We start from the raw sequence: 21,818 nt of genomic DNA on the forward strand, positions 1-21,818 counted from the left end.
ATGAGCCTCCTAATTGATCTCCCTGCTTCTTCAATCTGCCCCCCATATAGCTACCAAAGTGATTTTCCTAAAGCATAGGCCTGAGCACATCTTAAACACATACACACACGGGTACAGTCCCCCTCACTCCCTTTTCAGCTCCTTTTTGTGGATTGTCTACCCCCGTGAAAAGGCAAGCCCCCTGAGAGTGGGAACTGTCTTTCTTTTTGCTTGTATTTGTATCCCTGCAACTTAGTGTAACTCCTGGCACATAATAAGTGCATAATAAATGCTTCTTTCCTTGCCTTACCCTACTTAGTCAACTCTATTGACTAAGATGTTTTCCTGGTATCACTGGAAGCAAACATAAAATCCTCTGACATTTAAAACCCTTCACAACCTGGTGCCAACCTCCCTACCCAGTCTTGCCCATTACTTCACACACCCAAGGTCCAGCCAGAGCAGCCTTTTTACTGTTTCTCACGTGACATTCCTGGCCATTCCCCATGCCTAGAGTGCACCACTCCTCACTTCAGCCTCACACAATCCTTATGTCTTTCCAAACAATGCAACAAACTTCACATTCTACATGAAGCCTTTCTGGATCTTTCCATCCATTTAGGGTTAGGGACCAGGATGCAAAGAGCTTTAAAACTTAAACAGAAGGGTTTGACTTTTCTTCTAAAACCAGTAGGCATCCACTAGAAGTTATCAAATAGGGGGAGGACATGATCAAATGTGTGTTTAGGAAAATCCCTGGCAGTTTTATAAAAGATAGTTGTGGAGAGACATGTGAGGAAGGCTTGAGGGAAAACAGATTAGGAGTCTCTCAAAATAATATAGGCGAGAAATGAGGACCAGATCTGAAGTGGTGGCTGCATGAATAGAGGTGTTGGGTGTGACAGATGCCGTAGAAGTAGAAACAAGATTTGTTAACTGATTACATATGAGACTGAGGAGGCAAAGATAATGCTGAAGTTATGCACCCAGAATACTGGAGGTACCACAAATAGGGACATTTGGAAGGGGGGGTGTCTCTTGCCTTCATAATATTCCTCCCATGTGCCCCCTTCTCTCCTCTGACACTGCCACCACCCTGGTTCAGGCCTCCTTTCCTCACTCCTGGACTACTATGATATCCTGCTGCTTTGTCTCCTCGCTTCAAGCCTCTCCCCACTCTAGCCTTTGCATCCATCGTTCAGCTGTCAGTGATCGTCCTGAAGTTTACGTAGGTCTCCCCACATCGGTACCCCAGATCCTCTGTGTGGCATTCAAAGCCCTTCATAACCTACCTTCCCAGTCTTGTCACACTAACACTGTCCCCAACATACTCTGATCCAGTGACACTGATCTCCTCATTGTTCCTCAAACAAGACACTTCATCTCCTGACTGGGCATTTTCACTGGTTGTCCCCCATGCCGGAAATGCTCTGCCCTCTGGCTTCCCTAGCTTCCTTCAGGTCCCAGCTAAAATCCCTTCTGCATGAAGCCTTTCCAAATTCTTAATTCTAGTGCCTTCCCTCTATTGATTATCTACAATTTATCCTGTATTCCATAATTGTTTACATGTCCTTTCCCCCATTGGACTGAGCTCCTTGAGAGCAGGGACTGTCTTTAACCTTTCTTTGCATCTCTAGCTCTTAGCACAGTGCCCTGACACATACCAGACTCTTAATGTGTGATTGACAGGTGAGCTCTGGGAGGGAGAAAGATGATAATTTGTATTTGGGACATTTTGAGTTTGAAATGTACAAATAGCAATTGATGATAAAGGAGTGGAGATCTGAGGAAAGATTTGAGCTGAATATAATATGCAAATCCCCTTCAATGAGAAGATAATTAAACCTATGATAGCTGATGAAATCACAAAAAAAAAAAAAAATGGGGAGAGAGAAGAAAAGAAAGCCCAACATAGAAAATATGGAATTATGAGGAAAAGACCTTGTCCATTGTAAAGTACTATATAAATGTGAGTTATTACATTATAGAAATACGTTGATTAATTTTTTTACCTTAGCTTTTTCTTCCTCTACTATGGTCCTACTCTCATACTTCTTAGTATAAAGGTGACCCTGGCATTCAAAGCTCTCCCCAAATCTACATCCTACAATTATGTCATATTCTTCCCCTTTATAAACTCTCAATTCCAGTTGAACTGGACAGTACACTAAGACATTGTGAGTTGAGCTGTGAATTGGTACATAGCCTTTGACCCAGCAATACCACTACTAGGCCTGGGTCTCAAAGAGATCAAAGAAAGAGGACCCATATATAAAGAAATATTTATAGTATGTCTTTTTATTTTGGAAAAGAACTAGAAAATAAGGGAATACTCATCAATTGGAAATGACTAAAGTTATAGTATATGAATGTAATAGAATATTACTCTACTGTAAGAAATGACAAAAGGGATCAATTCAGAGAAACCCGGGAAGTCTTGTATAGCAATGTCTCTGGGCTCCTTTAACTGACCACTCACATTCACAGGTTAGGATCCCCAGAAGGCAGCTCACTAAAAGGGTAATCCATAGGGAGTGGCATTTCTAACACTGAAGTTTCTGAGTTACCCCCAGGTATGCTCCCCAATATCAATCAATCAGTAAAATTCTATTAGCTTGTAGAAAAGGGATTTACTGAGCAAGGTATAAGAATTTTTTCAGCAGGTTCCTGCAAATGTGAAGGCCACTCAAATATATATCAGAAAAAGCCCCATATGTAGTAAATGGCACACTTCTCCAGCTCACATTTTATCCAGTTTGCACTCATGCTGGCAGATTGGGTCACCAGAAGGCAGCTGACTATGACTCCCCTGAGGGCTTTAGATGTAATCCCTCAGGGTTGAGGCTTCTAGAATTAAAGTTCCTAAACCTGCTTGTCTGTTTTAAACTGTGATCTTGAAGTAAGAATGGGTTTTAAATTTTTAAGTACACTAAAACTTTATTTTAAAATGTAAAGAAGTGAGTAAAGCACCGGCCTGGAGTCGGGAGGACCCGAGTTCCGTTCTGGCCTCAGACACTTAACACACACACACACACACACACACACACACACACACACTAGCCGTGTAACCTTGGGCAAGTTACTTAACCCCAATTGCCCTCCAAAGGGGAAAAAAAAAATGTAAAGAAAAAACAGTCTGTGGGCTGGATTTGACCCCCTAGTTATAGTCTAAGTTCTTATCCCCAATATAAATCGATTGATAGAATTCTTACTAGCTTTTAGAAAAGGGATTTTCTAAGGAAGTATAGCAAGAACAGTTGTTACCAAAAAAAATTCCCCTCAAACCAGAGGTACATTTTTCCATTTAAAATTCAAGCTCCCTGGGGCGGCCAGGTAGCACAGCGAGTAAGAGCACCGGCTTCAGTGTCAGAACGACCTGGAGATCGAATCCCGGGCTCAGACACTCAGCACCACACCCAGAAATAACTGGCCGTGTAACCTTGAGCAAGTTACTTAACCCTAATTGCTTAATAAAATAAAATAAAATTCAAGCTCCCTTGGGAGAGGGGGCTCAAACTTAAAGTACAAAGGTAGGCTCATATGTAGAGAACACAGAAACCAAGAATTCTTGGTCATGAAAGTCCTTTCCTCCTTATGTGGAGTCCTCATGAAATTTCTCTTAGGTATGACTCTCTTCTGAGCTCTGAGTATTGGTACTTTGCAAGAGTCCACACTGTTCTCCTCTCTTTAAGGAGTCACACAATCCCTATCTACCAAGATAAACCCAGGAATTATATAAGCACGATTACAAAATGCTTTTCACACAAATAAAGTCAAATCTAAACAATTGGAAAAATATTAATTGCTCGTGGATAGGCCGAGCCAATGTAACAAAAATGACAATTCTGCCTACATTAATCTATTTAGTCAGTGCCATACCAATCAAACTACCAAAAATTATTTTATAAAGCTAGAAAAAATAACAACAAAATTCATCTGGAAGAACAAAAGGCCAAGAATATCAAGAGAGTAAATGAAAAAAAAGTGAAGGAAGGTAGTGTAGATCTCAAATTATATTATAAAAGTGGTGCTTATCAAAACAATCTGGTACTGGCTAAGAAAGAGAATGGTGGATCAGTGGGATAGATTAGGTACACAATACATTGTGGTATGTGATCAATGGTAAACCCAAAGATTTAAGTTTGGGGAACAAAAATGCATTATTTGACAAAAATTCCTGGAAAAATTTGGAAAATAGTATGACAGAAACTAAGTATAGACCAACATCTCAAACTGTATACCAAGATAATGTCAAAATGGGTACATGATTTATGCATAAATGGTGATACCATAAGCAAATTAGAACATAGAATAGTTTACCTGTCAGATCTATGAATAAGGGAAGAATTGAATTCCAAACAAGATCTCAAGAGCATTACAAAGTGTAAAAGAAATAATTTTGATTATATGAAATTTAAAAGGTTTTACACAAACAAAACCAATGCAGCTACAATTAGAAGGAAAGTAGAAAATTGGTGGGGGGTGGAATTTGTAGCAAGTATCTTTGATAAAGGCCTCATTTCTCAAATATATAGAGAACTGAGTCAAATTTATAAGAATACAAGTCATTCCCCAACTGATAAATGGTCAAAGGATATAAACAGGAAGTTTTCAGACAAAGAAACTAAAGCTATCTAGACATATAAAAAATTCTCTAAATCATTATTGATTAGAGAAATGCAAATTTAAAACAACTCACACCTATCATATTGGCTAATATGACAAAAATTAAAAAGGATTGATGTTGGAGAGGATGTGGGAAAATGGAGAACTAATGTACTGTTGGTGGAGTTGTGAACTGATTCAATCATTCTGGAAAACAATTCATAACTATACCCAAAGGGCTATAAAGCTGTACATAATACTAATATGTATTATGCAATACTAATGCTGAGTCTATATCTCAAAGAGATATTTTTAAAAGGTGGGGGAGAATCAACTTGTACAAAAATATTTATAGCAGCTCTTTTTGTGGTGGCAAAGAATTAGAAACTGAGGGAATGTTCATCAATTGGGGAATGGCTGAATAAGCTGTGGTATATGAATGTAATGGAATACTATTGTGCTATAAGAAATAATGAACAGGCAGACTTCAGAAAAACCTGGAAAGACTTATATGAACTGATGCTGAGTGAAGTGAGCAGAACCAGGATAACATTGTGTACAGTAACAGCAACGTTAAATGACAAAGACCTGTGAATAACTTAACTATTATCAACAATACAATGATCCAAGACAGTCACAAAGGACTCATGATGAAACATGCTATCCACCTCCAGAGATAGAACAGATATTATCTGAATATTGAATGAAGCATATTCTTATTCACTTTCTTTCATTTTTTTTTGTTTGCATCTTCTTACACAGAATGACTAATATAGAAATATTTTACATGACTGCACATGTATATCAGGTGACTTACCATCTCAGGCAGGGGGGAGAGGAAGGAAGAAGGAACAGACTTTGAAACTCAAAACTTTTTTTAAAAGTTTGTTTTTAACAGTAATTGGGGAAAAATAAGATATTATTTTTTTTTTAAAGAGCCACACTCCAAAGACACTGCAATCCCCAGCTGATTGGCTTTCCACAACTCTCTGCAGGTACATCCTCTCTAAAATTGTTAGTCAATTTTTACTGCCTCAAATTGGCACAGGGACTATTTCAACCTTTTGAAGTTTAGAAGGTCATAAACCTAGTCAGTTCTATCTTGAGATATTCATTCACCTAAGATCATAGAAGAAACACAAAAGAAACAGAGGTACCATGTACTTATGAACCCAATAGCTGCTAGATGAGGAAATGCAGCTTGCCTCACTCATTACCTGGAAGAAAAAGAGAAGCCAAAGGAGTTAGAATGACAGGCAAGTCACTTTTAAGTGCTCTCAGTTACAGCTCAGTCAGTCTCTCATGAGTTATCAGTGCTTATGACACTTCAGACAGCTAAGACTCCATCACCATGCAGCACCAGTGCCTCAAACACGTGTAGCTGAATTAGAAGGGTTCTGCCATACCTAGAGCGGACTCTCCTCCTTCTCCTCTTTCTTCTTCTTTCCCTCCTCCTCCTCCTTTTCCTCCTCTTCACAAAATCCTTTTTTGATGCCTTTTGTGAGCATCCCTAACACCTTCCTTATTCCCCAGTTATTAACATTCTCTGACTCTTGTGATTACTTGATACATACTTATTTGTTTACATTTTGTATTCTTCCAGTAGACTGTAAGCTCTTTGATGGTGGGGATGTTTCATTCTTTGTCCTTACCCTGAGTGCCTAACAGAGTCTCTTGCACACAGTAGTGCTTAAAAGTATATATTAAACTTAACAGACCCTGTGTTTTTGAAGGCTTTGCCAAGAGATCACAAGTTCTAGCAGGTCCAACTAGGCTAAGAGAAGCTCATCTCCAGGTGGGCCTCAGAGTGACTAATTTCTGGGCATCGCCACTATCCAAGACTGTCTACTAAGTCACAGAGTTATTGTAAGCTACATCAGTGGGAGGATTACCCATGAAAGCAAAATTACATGAATAGTTGAAATTATTTAAATGAATTTCACGTTGTCATTTTTATTGTTTTTTCCCCAAGTATAAGATAGTGCTTATGAAACTCTACCTCACTTCATCTGCTATGAAATAGTCCTTTCCTCCTCTGCAAAGTCATTCTGATCACTGTTAATGATCCATTTTCCATGTGTTCCTTCTTTTTCTTTTACCCATCTACTCCCAGTGGATAGTGATATGTAAGCAAAATTGAACCTGAGCTATCTGGTATCATGAGATCATAGATAAAGAACTGGAAGAAAGGCAGTGTGACAGTAGATACAGTGTTGGAGTAAGGAAAACTTGAGATCAAATCTTAGATCTGACATTACTTATCTGATGGTTAAAAATCATTTCATGTCCAAGTCTCAGTTTACTCATCTGCAAAATAAAGGAATTAATAGTCAGTTCCAGCTTTAAATTTATGATTTTGTTATTTGAGGCCATCTAATCCAACCCTTTCATTTTACAGGGAAGGAAACCAAGTCTTAGGGAAGTTCAGGTCACAAGCAATAGAAGTGAGATTTGAACCAAAGTCCTCAGACTCCAGATTCCATGAAAACCCATAAATTTGCTTATATTTACATAGTCAGCAATCCATAACTTGTCCCTAAACAATGTCAGCTCAACTTTCTTGTTATCCTATTTTAATAATTCTGACTCACAAGAAAAAATTTTATTTCAGAGCAATTAATTTCATTTCTGGGTGTTTCTGTTGACTAACAGTGTGCCAGAAAAGATCAACTTGTTCACACAAGAAGAAAACCATGAAACTATATAGCTTAAGCACAGGCAATAAAAATCTAGATTTATAAAGTACTCATGAACATTAGAACCTTAGTTCAGTGTAAGGAATATTAAATGTATATGGTTTATATGTAAGCCTATATATAAAAGATGGCTGGGTAGATATATGTCTTGGGTAGATATCTGGAATCTGGCCTACTTCACTTGAAGAGAGATTGAGATTTCTGCTTTGAACAGAATAGGAAAAGAGTCATGGCTGGGTGTTTGTTCCTTCCCTCACCTATCCCCAAGAGGGATATTGAGCTAGAATTAGATCACAAAAAACAAGTAAATCCATTTATCTAAACAAAACAACAAACAGTAATCAGAGAAGTTATACCAGTTAGAATATACCAAAGAATGCACAAAGTAAATGAGTGCCCCACCTGGAAGCCTGGATCGCAACTTAATCAGGGAGGGAATGAACTCATTAAGAGGAGGTCCACCCTCAGTTGTCTCTGGAATTTCAAGAAAATACAGGGACATAATGAGTCCGCTTCCCATGCATGTCCACCATTCCCAAGTCTCTCCACTGCCTACTTGGAGCCTTTCTATCCACATGTCTCTTTCCAACTTCTCCTATCACTTCTATTTCTGTTCTCTGAGGACAAGGAGATAAAGGGGAATCCTGTTCACATTACAAATGCTTGAAGGTAGCTATCATGTACCCCTAAATGTTCTCTTCTCCAAACTAAAAAACTTTCCATTTCCTTCAATGGACCCTTACATGGCATGATTTCTGGAGCCCTCCTTTGGACACTTTCCAGTCTATCAATGTCCTCTCTTTTAAAACATGGCACACAAAACCAAAAACATATTTCAGATGTGTGTCTCAGGCAGAATGTCAGAAGACTATACCTCTCTACCCTAGTCCTAGGTACTCTTTTTTTTTTAATGAAGCCTAAATTGCATTAGTTTTTTTATTACTGTATCACACTATTGACTCATCTTGAATTTTTGATCTACTAAAACTCATCTTTTTTCTTTTTATAATAATACTTTATTTTTCCAAATTGCATATAAAAACAATTTTTAACATCCATTTAAAAAAATTTTGAGTTCCAAATTCTCTCCCTCCCTGAGAGAGCAAGCAATTTGATATAGATTATATATATATGTAATCATGAAAAGCATATTTCCATATCAATCATGTTGTAAAATAAAACACAGATTAAAAAAACAAAAAAAGTGAAAAATAGTATGCTTCGATCTGCATTCAGACTCTATCAGTTCTTTCTCTAGAGGGGGATGGCATTTTTCATCATGAAATTTGAAATTCTCTCTGATTGTTGTATTGCTTAGAATAGCTAAGTCGTTCACAGTTGATCATCATACAATATTGCTAAAACTTACCCCTTTCTTTTTCAGACTCACCTTTCTCTTTTTTTCTTTACTGCTATTTATTTATTCCTCTTCTGTCTTATAATTGATTTTGCTGGAAATCAAAGTCTAGTTCGCTGACCTATTAGATTTTAAACTCCATTCTCTTTTCTTTTTTGAAAGCTAAGCTGGTACTTGCCTTTCTTCAACATCAAACTTTTGGACCCTGACATATGCTTAACTCTCTTCTAGTCCTGTCCCTCAGTTTGTTTGGCCATGTTCTTTTATTACTCCTTCTCCAGGATGACCAAGTTCCTCTTGGAACATGTGTGTACTCCACCCTCATACCTACCCTAGCTTGAGATGAAGAATGAAGGTTAACTGTGAACTTCAGCGGTTCTCTGATATCATCAGTGTATCTACTCCCTTTACTCATGCAGATTGCAACCTAGTCATTTCTTCTTTTTCTGTACAACTAATTCTCCATGTCCTGGGCTCAGCTCCCAGAGTGAGTCCCAGGCCACTACCTGCTGGCCACTACCTGCTGGCCTGCTGGGCTGTCCTCGGTGGGAGGTTAGCTTCTCTGTGTCATTTGGTGGGTTCTGTAGCTCCAAAGTTTGTTCAGAGTCCCCTTTTACATGGATTGGAGGTGGTGAGAGCTGGAGCCACCCGGAAGTCCTGTTTCTACTCTGCCATCTTGACTCCGCCCCCCCTTATCTATCTAATGGAACATCATTTTATGGATAATAGATATTCACCCACTTGGATTTTTCTACATGGATAGTTACACCACACTTTTTTTGAGTGGTTATTATCCAGTAAGTCTGCAATATTCCAGGATTTGATACCCCTAGCATAATATTTTCTACAAATAGGAACATCTGGAGGAACTCACAATCAACAGGAAATTCTTCAACTTGGACTCTACCCTGGATATACATCATGTTGGTGGTGAACACTTTTGGTGAGCATATGTTTTCCTGTTTTATATATTACTTGATATTAATGATCAGAACACCTTTTAGCAAGGTTATCTCTGCTACAAAAGCTTTATATAATTGCATAATTTTAATGTATACATGTAATAAACTTTATTGGCTTTAAAATAGCACCTTGGAGCAGCTAGGTGGCAGTGAGTAAAGCACAGCCCTGGAGTTGGGAGGACCTGAGTTCGGTTCTGGCCTCAGACACTTATCACAAAAAAACTAGCTGTGTAACCTTGGGCAAGTTACTTAACCCCAACTGCCCTCCAAAAAAGGCAAAAAAAAAAAAAGTAGCACCTTGACTGGTTAAATCCAAAGCTTTTTTTTATAGTCAACAATGAGGACAATTGATTCTTCTCTTCCTTATATCTTTCATTTAATTGTGTGATGGTAAACACGGTCTACTGTGTAATATGGCTTACAAAAGTTTGCCTATTCCCACGAATACACCCATTAAAAATTCTTTTCTCAGTAATCCCCTCCTTAATGATGTTCTCTATGCATGTGTATGTTATTTTTATAAAACTGTACATAGAGAAGTAGTGGAAAGTTAAACTAGTTTAAATAAAGCTTGGTGAAAGACCTAACTAGAATGGAGAATGAACTGGACTTCACCCCATGGAATATATGAAGACTTAAAGGAACTCATTGTAATGTAATGCCAAGGAAAGGCAACTTCCCAAGGTTCAGAATACTAGCATAGGTGCTCTCCATTTTATTCAGTGACCAACCAAGAACAGAGAAGATCAAAACATGACATCATTCAAAATACAGCATTTACTAAGCGTGATTAAATAATCTCCAAGTACTACCCCACCCCAGGACCTTCCAATCATTTAATCAATTACAAAGTCCCGGTTCTAAATACTACTCCACCCCTAGGCTGTACCTTCATTTAGTCCACCACAAAGCCCCTCTTCTCAAATGGAGATTAGTTTCCAATCTAAGTAAAGTACATTCATTTGTTCAACCATAGAACACAAAAAGGTCAAAAGTTCCCCACCCCTGGATCACAATTGAATCTACCCCAGAGTTACATCAAGTTTAAGCACAGCACTTAATACCCAAATGGAGGTCTTTTCTTCATCTTGACACGAGGCAAGTTCTCAGCAATCTTAGTTCCTGGGGAGACAAGGCTTAGCAAGGCCACAAGATACATTGCCAGTCTCTTCATTAATTCATCCTCTGTCTGTAGAACAGTCCTAGAACCCCTGAAAACATTAGCAAAACCCTCTCCCAGGATTTCTGTAAACATACAACAAGAAAATCCTTCTTCAGGGCTTCTGAACCAACAGAAAGGTTCCCAGACCCCTGCAACAACAGCACTGTCCTTCACCAGTGGACAGTATTCATTCTGTCTGCAGGACAGTCTCCAGACCCCTGCAACAACAGCACTGTCCTTCACCAGTGGACAGTATTCACTCTCTGTCTGCAGGACAGTCTCAGTAGCTCTGAACCAACAGAAAGGTTCCCAGACCCCTGCAACAACAGCACTGTCCTTCACCAGTGGACAGTATTCACTCTCTGTCTGCAGGACAGTCTCAGGACTTCTTAACCAAAAGCCAGGTTCCAGGACTTCTTCAACAACAGGACTGTCTTTCACCAGTGGACAAATCTGGCAAAACAACATCAAAACAGACAGACAAAGTACCAGCAAAACAGCCATGTCTCCTCAGTCCTTGGCAGCTCAGGGGGCAGGTCTCAAAAGTCCAGGGCAATTCAAAGTGGCCCCCAGCAATTCTCTCAGTCTCTCCCACTGCCTCCACGAGGGTGCTGCTTCCAAAAAGTTCTTCTGCCTCTCTCTTGTGTCTCTCCAAATCTACGTCACCAGCTCCTCCCAGTTCAGGACTTTCTTTTCACATCAACAAGTCCATTCCACAGGTGGGATTAACAAGCTCTGGGTTTTAACACAATCAATTTGAAAACCAAGCCAATACAGGGGAATCTTTATATTCCATTACTATCACACTCATACAAAAGGAAGTAAGCAGAATCAGAAAAGCAATATACACAATGACTATAACAATGCAAATGGAAGAACAACAAAAAATAAAACTGAATGCTATGAAATTATACTCAAGGTTTGTCCCAAAGAAGAGATATAAGAATGCGCGTCCCTTCCTCCTTTGAGAGGAGTATTGCATATAATATGGTCATCCTTGGTGTATGTGCTCATTAGTTTTGTTGAACTTTTTTCTCTTTTTAATTTTTGGTATAAGGGACAGCAAAGCAGCAAAATATCTTCTCTAAGAGGAGAGAAAAGGCCTCGAGAGAACAGCTCACCTCCTGATAGGTTTGTTGTTGCTGAGTTGTGTCTGACTCTTCATGACCCCATTTTGGCAAAGGTACTGGAGTGGTTTGCCCTTTCCTTCTCCAGGTCATTTTACAGAAGAGGAAACTGAGACAAACAGGGTTAAGTGACTAGATGGTGGCATTTTAATGGTAATGAGTCCTTTTCTTTTTACCTTACTTTCTGTTTCATGCTTTGTCCTTTAGAAATGTTAGTAACAGAGGAGCAATAAAAATGCATGAAAATAATTATCCTCTCCATAATTAAATACTGATATTTTAATCAGAGGAGTTTGCTTTTGAATTATTCATTCCTTTTGAAAATTTCGCATGTTCATTTCTGATCTTCCTCCCATATTTTTATTTCTCTATAGTACAAAAACATGCAATCAAAGCATGTAGAGGTGATGAATTGTAAAAGAAACAACTGTACCAGAAATCAGAGCAGCCTTCATCCATAACTAATGAGGAGCTCTGAATGAGTAAAGGATATTATTAAAACATTATATGACAGTAAAAAAAAAAAGATGGGCTGATCATATTGTGAGTAAAGAATGACAAAAGGACAAACAGAATATAAGATACAAAGGCAGTTAGACACATGTGTAGAGAGCTGAGGGATACCTCATGACTCCTAGCCCTGAGAGTCATTTTCTTCTCTCATGGAGGCCCCACCCAGTTTGCTTCTGGGCATCATCAGTGGATGATGAATCCATCCCTTGGTCAACTGGGCTAGCTCCTTTTAGGGGTAGATATCTTGGCTGATGGCCTGCATCAAACAGGCTGCTTAGCTACTGTTCTTTCTGCTTACTAGATTCAGCTACTGCTGTTACCAGCTCCAGGACTCTAAATGTCAGTGAGACTCAGGTGGTTTTAATGATTTCCTAATCTCACTGTTCACCTGGGCACTATAAGATGAGGATATAATAAGCACTTAAGAAACAAGGACGGCAGTGTAATTATGGCCACATGGTGGTTGGGTGGGAGACCCTGCCTGTTGCCCTTTCCCCATCTGGTGGTTCAAAGCAATCTTCCTCACTCAAAATCTACCAGGGGAGAAAGAAAGAAATGGTCTATATAAGCTCAGTTCCAACTTGTCAGCCAATAAGAAGATTTTTTATCATCTTAATCATTATCAGAGGCAGTTGGTGGTTCAGTGGATAGAGCAGTGGGCCTAGAGTCAGGAAGACCTGACTTCAAATCCAGCCTCAGACACTTTTTAGCTGTGTGACCCTGGCCAAGTCAATTAACTTCTGACAAAATGGATCCACTGGAGAAGGAAATGGCAAACCACTCCAGTATCTGTGCCAAGAAAACCCCAAATGGGGACATGAAAGGTTGGACACGACTGAACAACAACATTGTCACCATTGCAATATCAGTCCCTTTAGTCATTTATGGCCAGAAGAAGATTCACCAAAGCTCCACATGTTGGATTAGAACCAGTCACAAAGTATTGCATATATCTCAGAACTAGAACTTCATTATAAATGACTTCTTTTCATTCTAGAACCATGGGACTATAGGCAGAACTATGATTTCACAAACTTCCTTTTATCAAAGCAGGTCCTATCTTCTCTGCGACTTATAATTTTAGACAGTTTCCTGGGACACTATAATGTTAAGTGACTTGCCTATGCTCACACGGAGATTATGTGTCACAAACGATTAATCTTTCTGCCTTTGAAGCTAGCTCTCTGTCCAGTACAGGACAATGCCCCTCCAGTTTTCCTTAAAACATGCACCAGGCTTGCCACCAACGGGGTTTTAAGTTGTGTAATATGGGTACAGCACTCATCTTGGAGGTGCTGATTCAAGCCTGTAGAGAGCAGTAATTATTGCCATCTGGACATGTCCGGTAATAAGTATATTTTGACTGCCAGTTGAGAAGGAAAATATCAGCAATATTTTTCCATTCGGCAATTCTCCAAATGTCTAAATATTTTATCCTTACTGACAACTAGGAAAACACACTGAAAGACAAGCACACGGGGATTTATAGACATCATAATGCAATAACATCACTCTACTAGTTTCTGAGAGATGTAAAGTTGGAAAATGGACTTGGAAAGGAGGGGACAGACAAAATGAGGAGGAAGTCTACATGTCCTCCATAGACCTTTCTCTTGGAGAAAATGAAGAAGTTTTTTGTTCGTTTGTTTTATGTTTTTTGTCTTTATTTTTAGAAATCATAGATTGGAGCAAACCCCAGAAGTTCATTTAAGGAAACAAATATTCATTCAGTACCTATTAGGTTCAGAGCACTGTGCTAGGTATTTAATGTATCTCCTTGCCTCCTGACAATTCATCGAAATCAGCCACTAGAATTAATGAAACTCACCAGGAATGAGACGATGGAACGACTTTTTGGTAAGTTCCCTCCCTGCATGCTGATCAATAGGCTATATCCAGAGAATGAAATACAAAAGTAATTGGGAAAGTGTACAGCTACAGGTCTCCTTTACCAAACAGGAAACAATTTTACCAAAGCCAAAATGAATGTTTTATACATAGTAAAATGAGTTGTCATCTTATAAGAGGGTGTTTGGGACTTCGATTTACTCTGGAAATGGGAATTGGCTTTTTTCACTCTACTACGCTGAAACTGACCTTGCCAAAAAAAAAAAAAAAATCAATATATAACTCTTTAGTCTGTGTCTGCTTACTTCTCATCAATGCCAATGGAAACAGAAATCTCAACTGCAAAATCTATAAACCCAGCTATAAAAAAGGAGAAATTGGCAGTTTTTACTCAAAATTAGACTACTGAAAATGCCATTGAACAGGGACTATAATTTTATAGTATCTTGCTCTTACAGCATCTGGAACTCCATCAGTATCCAACAAATGGTAAATACTAAGACTTGGTCCTACAGAAATAATACAGGTCCACTTAATCACTGAATAAGTAATAGGTTACTATAAATATTCTCCATGTAAAATCTTATACAGCATAGAGATTCAATCAGGTTAAACAATTTTCTTTCATTGTCGATTAGAGCAACTTTAGCAACTCAATAATAATCTTTGAGATCATTTCACCTTAACCTCATTTAGTGATCTTTATTGTCTCAGCTGCCAGGGAGGATTGCAGGTAGGATTGGATGTGAAGGATGGCACATACACAGATCCAATTTACCCATTTCTAAAGTGCCTACAATACTTCTTGGGAGATGATGAGGCATAGTTGAATGAAACATATAAAGAACAGTCCTTTTAAACGCCTACGAACCTCACTTTTTATAATTTATGAGTTCCTAAAAAATTCTTTCTCAAGCAAATTGATACAAATTAAATCTTATTTAAAATGTGCTATTAGAGCTGCTATTTAGCAATATAAACTAAAATCCTAATATATTTTGCAAGTTTGGATTTTTATATTTCAGGCTTTTTTAAGAAGTTCCTATTCACTTAAAATTTAGCTAATTTAACTCCTTGATTTTACAGATTAAGAAACTGAGGTTTAGAGATGTGAAATATGACTTCTCTGTGATTATATTTGTAAATACAGATGATAAAAGAATCACAATTTGCAAATCAATAATAACAAAATTATCTAAAATATAGCACTTGGGTCACCACTTTTTGACATATGAACCCCTACTCCTCATTACTCTGTGAGTTAGCACCCATTCAAAACCATAGTACATGAGTCCCAAATATGTATTTACTTTTACCATTGAACCATACTCATTTAAAATAAGACATTTAAGCACAGGCACACTAATGTAGTATTAGCAGAGCTGTGAATGGCCTAATCATTTGTGCAAAGCAATTTGGAATTATACTTAAAAAAATGATTATCCAGGGGGTGGGGAACCTGTGGCCTCAAGGCACTATACTCTTTAACCTAGAGATCCCATTGCCAGCCATATACCCCAAGGAGGTAAAAGGTAGGAAGAAAGTTCTCCTATATACCTAAATATTCAGAGCAGCAATTTTATAGCAGCAAAAAACTGGAATGAAAGTAGGTGCCCATTGATTGAGGATTAGCTGAGTAGAACTAGAAAAATAATAGAGCCTATAACACTCTCCAAATACCAGACTGTGCTAAAAACCACTCTGCTTATGGGGGACATGGGGCTAAGGGGCATAATGATCAAAAACTGTCAGCTGACACATAAAAAAAGGTGGAAACCTAATTTTTAAAAAAGGTTTATACATTTTTTATACAATTTTATACATGTTAAATGGTTACAAAATACAAAACACTATCATAAATAGTGGCAGTGTCTGCAGCTTTGGGCTGTTGCTCAGCCTTCACCCCCAGCAAATTGGGCAGGGGCAGGCCCCAGGTCTGAACCTGGGTGGGTGGGGCCTTGGGCCAGAGGCCAAGTTGAAAGAGGAAGGGGGTAGGATGGGGATACTTCACAGCTCTTACAGCATATAATGAACATGGCACTTTACCTTAACTAAGACTTGAAGGTTTTTTTGGAAATGGGAGTGAGAAAGATTGCAGTCTGGGAGTTATTGTGAAGTGGTATAGTTTTCTGCGTTATTGATGTTCTCCCAGAAGAAATCTCAACATTTGAATTATGCTTAAAATGTTCCCTAATGGGGCGGCCAGGTAGCACAGCAAGTAAGAGCACTGGCACCAGTGTCAGGATGACCTGGGGAGCAAATCTGGGCTCAGACACTTAGCACCCACCCAGAAACACCTGGCTGTGTAACCTTGAGCAAGTTAACCCCAATTGCTTAGGGGCGGCCAGGTGGCTCAGCAAGTAAGAGCACCGCCCCAGTGTCGGGATGACCTGGGGATCAAATCCGGGCGCAGATACTTAGCACCCACCCAGAAATAACTGGCCATGTAACCTTGAGCAAGTTACTTAACCCCAATTGCTTAAAAAAAAAAATGTTCCCTAATGTATCATTCTGGTTGAAACAAATTTGCATATTTGAAACACACATTATAGACCCACTCAATGTATATACAATAACTATAAAAATGTAAGTGGAAAGAACAACAAAAAGAAAGCTGAATGCTGTATAATTGTTAGGAGCAAGCAAGCCTGGCCCCAGAAAAGAGGTAAGAAAATGCAATTCCCTCTCTTCATTGCCAAGGTGTTGAACCATGGATGTGGAATATTATAGGACATAGTCAAAGTGTTAGCTAATTTTATTGGACTACTCCTCCTATCTTTTTAAAATCTTTGTTACAAAGGGTGGCTGTCTGGATAGGGGAATAGGGAAGGATATATTCAGAAATGAAAGAGGTACAAAAAATGAGAGATTTGCAAAAAAGGTACAAAGGATATATTCAGAAATGAAAGAGGTACAAAAAATGAGAGAGATGCAAAAAAGGCACCAACGTGATTAAATAATTTTTTAAAAATTCATTTAATCAAACAATGTAGCAAATAATGTAACAAAAAAGTTCCTTTCCATGCACATAAGGGATACACTCCACACTACCAGAAGGACAGGGTACAAGCATGAGGTGTAGAGACCTTTGAGCTTACTCCACCAATTGGGCCTGGGTCCTGCGGGCACAACTGCACCAAGTTTAAAGTTGTGTGTCTGAACACCTAAAACTGTAGTTCATCGGACTCCACTAACGTGTGCCTTCAAACATCAGCTCGTTGACACAATTAACTCAAAAGCAAAGGCATTTTATTGACATAGCATGAACAATAATAACAAAACATTCCCTATAAAACCTGCAACGCATTTTCCCATATGGTATCAGTGGAGAAAGTAGGTGTATATATAATGTACACTAATAGAGATATACATGTAAAGAACACACGTGGCCAAGGCAACTCACAACTCACAAGCCCCATTGTCTTCTTTCATGGTGTCCCCATGCTTCTCCCCCGACATAACATCTCCACTGGGCCTGCGAATTGCATCTTCATAGCTTGACTTGACTTCATAACTCTCTCCTCACTCTCAGGAATTGCTCTTCTCAAAGCTATGGCCCACTTTAAGAGCCACCAAGTGTCTGAGTGATCCTTCGACTAGCCAGTAGCTAGTAATCATATAATTCAATCAAGCAATTTGAAAAAATTTTTCATGCCTCATAAAGGAATAAAGAAGTACCTCTGTCCTTTACAACTTGTGAATAAATCACTCCAAGTTTCTTACTCTTGATAACTTGTAAATAAACCACTCAGTACTTATTCAGTGTATGTACTAAGGTCTGAAATGGTGTTTGTTCCACATTGGCCTTCACAAGTGTGAAGGTGTATGTATACACATGGAGGGGACATCTATAAGACCAAGACACACATGTCCTAGAAAACACACATGTCTAGGGCTTAGGGGCTGGGCTGAGGTTGTTTTGCTTACTGGAGGCATCATGTCTCTGGCGGTTGTTTCCGGCTGAGCTTTTCTCTGTTTCTCTCTTTTGAGTTTTATCTCTTAAGGACTATTGGCTCTCTGTTCCCATCTACTAAGGCCTGGTGACTGAAAAACCTCTCTCTAACAAGTGCAGGATGTGTTCTTTTAGTCCATAATTGAAGCTATGAGCCACCAAGTTGGTCTATAGAAGCTAGCCACTGTGAACCAAGGCCTGTTCTTTTGATTGCCAATATCTGGTGTTGATTTGCTGTCCATTGTTCCACACAATCATATGATGTACTGTTAGAAATTTCTTTGTTACTCTCATTTAACCACAAGGAGTCTCCACAAAACTTCATTTTCTGGGACTTTTCCTAAAAAAATATCCCACAGGAGCTGTATGTTGGCTAGAACTCTCAAGATTATCTTTGACTGACATGTAAATGAATTTTACAAGAGCAAATCCTAAGCAAAGACGATAATAAGGTTATTGTTCTCCATATTATTATTATATATCCTTATTATTTATATCTGCCAAGAACAAAGCCCTTGACTTTTGAACTATACTGTGGTTAGCACAAAACCTTGCCAGTTCCTTACCCTCTTAAAATGCTCCATTTAATGTTATGATAATGAATTTGTCTCTCAGCAGGAGACCAACATTTTATTCATCTGAGAGAGGACACAATATTAGTGTGGTTCATCCTCCCTTTCACTTATTGATATTCTAACCTCCTCACTTTCTCCAGGTTTATTGATACGTTTTCCTCTTTTGTTCATTTTCTCCTGGGTCCATCAAAGAAGAAAAAACAAAAAGAACAAAAATATATTTATAAGAAGGCTATCATTTCACTACTTGGGCAATTTTTCTTCACATATTTCTTTATTCATATTTTATATTTCATATTCTCCTTATTTATTTTTGTTCTTTTGTTCAAAGTATACCTTTGCTATGATTCTATTGTCATCCTTCTTCATAGTGTGGAAGCGACCTGGATTCTTGAATGTTTTGCTAGGTCCTACCAAGTTGGAAACTTTGAATATTACCTTGTAATAACTGAAGTTCAGTCTAAATTTGGAGAGACTAATTAGAAAGTTAACCACTAGCTGACTTTTTTTTTTTACCTTAAATAACTTGTGAAGATTTTTTACCAAGTCAAGGAAAGATTTTAAGCTGTTTTAGTGGAGGGAGTATTCACATTGGCAATATCATAGATCTTTTGAAATATTAAAGTATATAGTACTCTGAACTAAACATGTCAAAAAAGTAAATTCATCTTCTAAACTCCTATAGCTGTTCCTCTCTCAATTTCATATTTTTGGTTGATGGCACCACCATTCGCCTAGTCATCTAAACTGGAAAATTTAGAGTTATTTTTGGCTCTTCCCTCTCCCTTGTGCCCCTACAGAAATGAATCAGTTGCCAAGGAACATTTAGTCTACTTCCATAACAGTATTCATGTGTCCTTTTTTCTCCTTCTATTAACACTACCATCATCCGAGTTCAGACCCAGATGGTTTCCCTCTGTGACTATTGCAACAGCCACCTAACTAGTGTCCCTTCCTTCAGTCTCTTCTTCCTTCTCCTCTGTCCTGCTCAGCTATCAAATGAATTTTTATAAGGCACGGTGCCTGGCACATTGTAGGTAAAGCACAGTTCTGACCATTGCAGTTATCTTGCTTGAAAACCTTTGGTTGCTTCCTATTGCTCGCACAGTGCAGTTGAAACTGGACTGCAGCTGAAAGTACTGGACCAACAGTTAGGAGCCTGCCTTTGCCATTTACTTACCTGTATGACCTAATCCTAGTACAAATCATTAACCTCTTTGGGTCTCAGCTCCCTCATTTGTAATATTAAGGGAGTGGGATTAGAGGATTAGAGGTCCCTTTCTAGCTCTAGGTCTTTGATTGTATAATCCTATAGCTATATTGAACAATCAGGTCTTTGAAAATGCTTATTGAATTGAATTTACTAAAGTAAATAAAAGTTTTCTGAAATAAAGGAATCTAACTTCATTCTTTCTGCACATGATTCCATCAATAATAATATTAATAAATCCATTTTTAAAACTAAGGTATCTACAATGTGCCAAGCACTTAAGTAGTTATGAAACGGCAGTAACAACAATCTGTTCTATTGGTGAATCATAGATTAAGTAGCTTACTTTTAAAAATTAAAGTTTTTTTCAATAAATAATCATTAAAAAAATTAATCTCTTCCTCTTACTACCCCTTATGCCCCATTAAGCAAATTTTTAAAAAAGCAAACCCCTAAAATAAAGCTCTCAATACAAAGATGCAGAGTGGTCAGAAACAAATTTCTGTATTATCCTTGCCTGAAAATAAAAGTCTCTTTCTTCATCTTAAATTCATTATTCTTTTGTCAGGAGGTGAGGGGGATGCTTCATCTTCATCCTTTAGGATTTGTTGTGATTTTATCATTCTGTCAATCAGTGTTCTAAAGTCTTTCAAAGTTATTTTTCTTTAAAGCATTATCACTGTATAAATTGTTCTATTTCTGTTCATATAGGTCTTCCAAGTTTCCTCTGAAATTGCCTATTTAATCATTTCATATGGCACAATAATATTCAATTAAGTTCATAAAACACAATTTGTTTAGCCATTCACCAATAGGAAAACACCCCCTTAGTTTCTAATTTTTTTGACTGCCACAGAATGAGTTGCTATAAATATATTTTTGTAAATATAGATCCTTTTATCCTTTGATTTTTTTAGAGTATAAGTCTAGGAGTAGTATAACTAGATTAAAGGCAGCTAAGTGGCATAGTGGATAGAAGATTGGGTTCAGTCAGGAAGACCTGAGTTCAAATGTGATTTCTGACACTTGATGGCTGTGGACCCAAGTCACTTAACTTCTGTTTACCTCAGTCTTCTCAACTGTAAAATGGGAATAATAACAGCACTTCACAGAATGGTAAGCTAGGTGGCTCAGCACTGGGCCTAGAGTACTAAGCCTTGGGGATACAAAGAGGTAAAATACAGTCCTTTCCCTCAAGGAGTTCACAATCAAATGGGGAGATAACAAGCAAATAAATAAGTACAAACAATATATAGAAGATGGAATAGGAGATGATTAAAGGGGAGAAGGCCCTAGCATTAAGAGCTATTTGGAAAGGCTTTCCTTGAAGATGAGATTTTAATCGGGACTCTGAGGAAGCTAGGGAAAACAGGAGGCAGAATTGAGACTGTTGTTTAGTTGTTTCAGTGGAGTCAGACCCTTTGTGATCCCATTTGGGATTTTGGCAAAGATACTGGAACAATTTGCCATTTCCTTCTCCAGTTCATTTTATAGATGAGGAAACTGAGGCAAACAGGGTTAAGTGATTTGCCTAGGATCACACAGCTATTAAGTGTCTGAAGCCACGTTCGAACTTAGGAAGGTGAGTTCTTCCTGACTCCAGGCCTGGTATTCTATCCACTGAACCACCTAATTCTTCTTAGAGATGAGGAAGGAGGGCATTAGAGGAATGAGAGACCAGTAGAGAAAATATTTGGAACCAAGAGTCCTGGCCTGTTTGTGTTTGGAGGTTCTTGTTTGTGGAACAGCAAGGAGACCACTATCCTTGCTGAAGAAAGAGAGAGTGAGAGAGAAAGAGAGAGAGAGAGAGAGAGAGAGAGAGAGAGAGAGAG

The sequence above is a fragment of the Petaurus breviceps genome, unplaced genomic scaffold (genome assembly GCF_028583685.1).
Source record: "Petaurus breviceps papuanus isolate PSGF00001 unplaced genomic scaffold, PetGlider_PUasm1.0 90731, whole genome shotgun sequence".
Taxonomy (NCBI): Eukaryota; Metazoa; Chordata; class Mammalia; order Diprotodontia; family Petauridae; genus Petaurus; species Petaurus breviceps.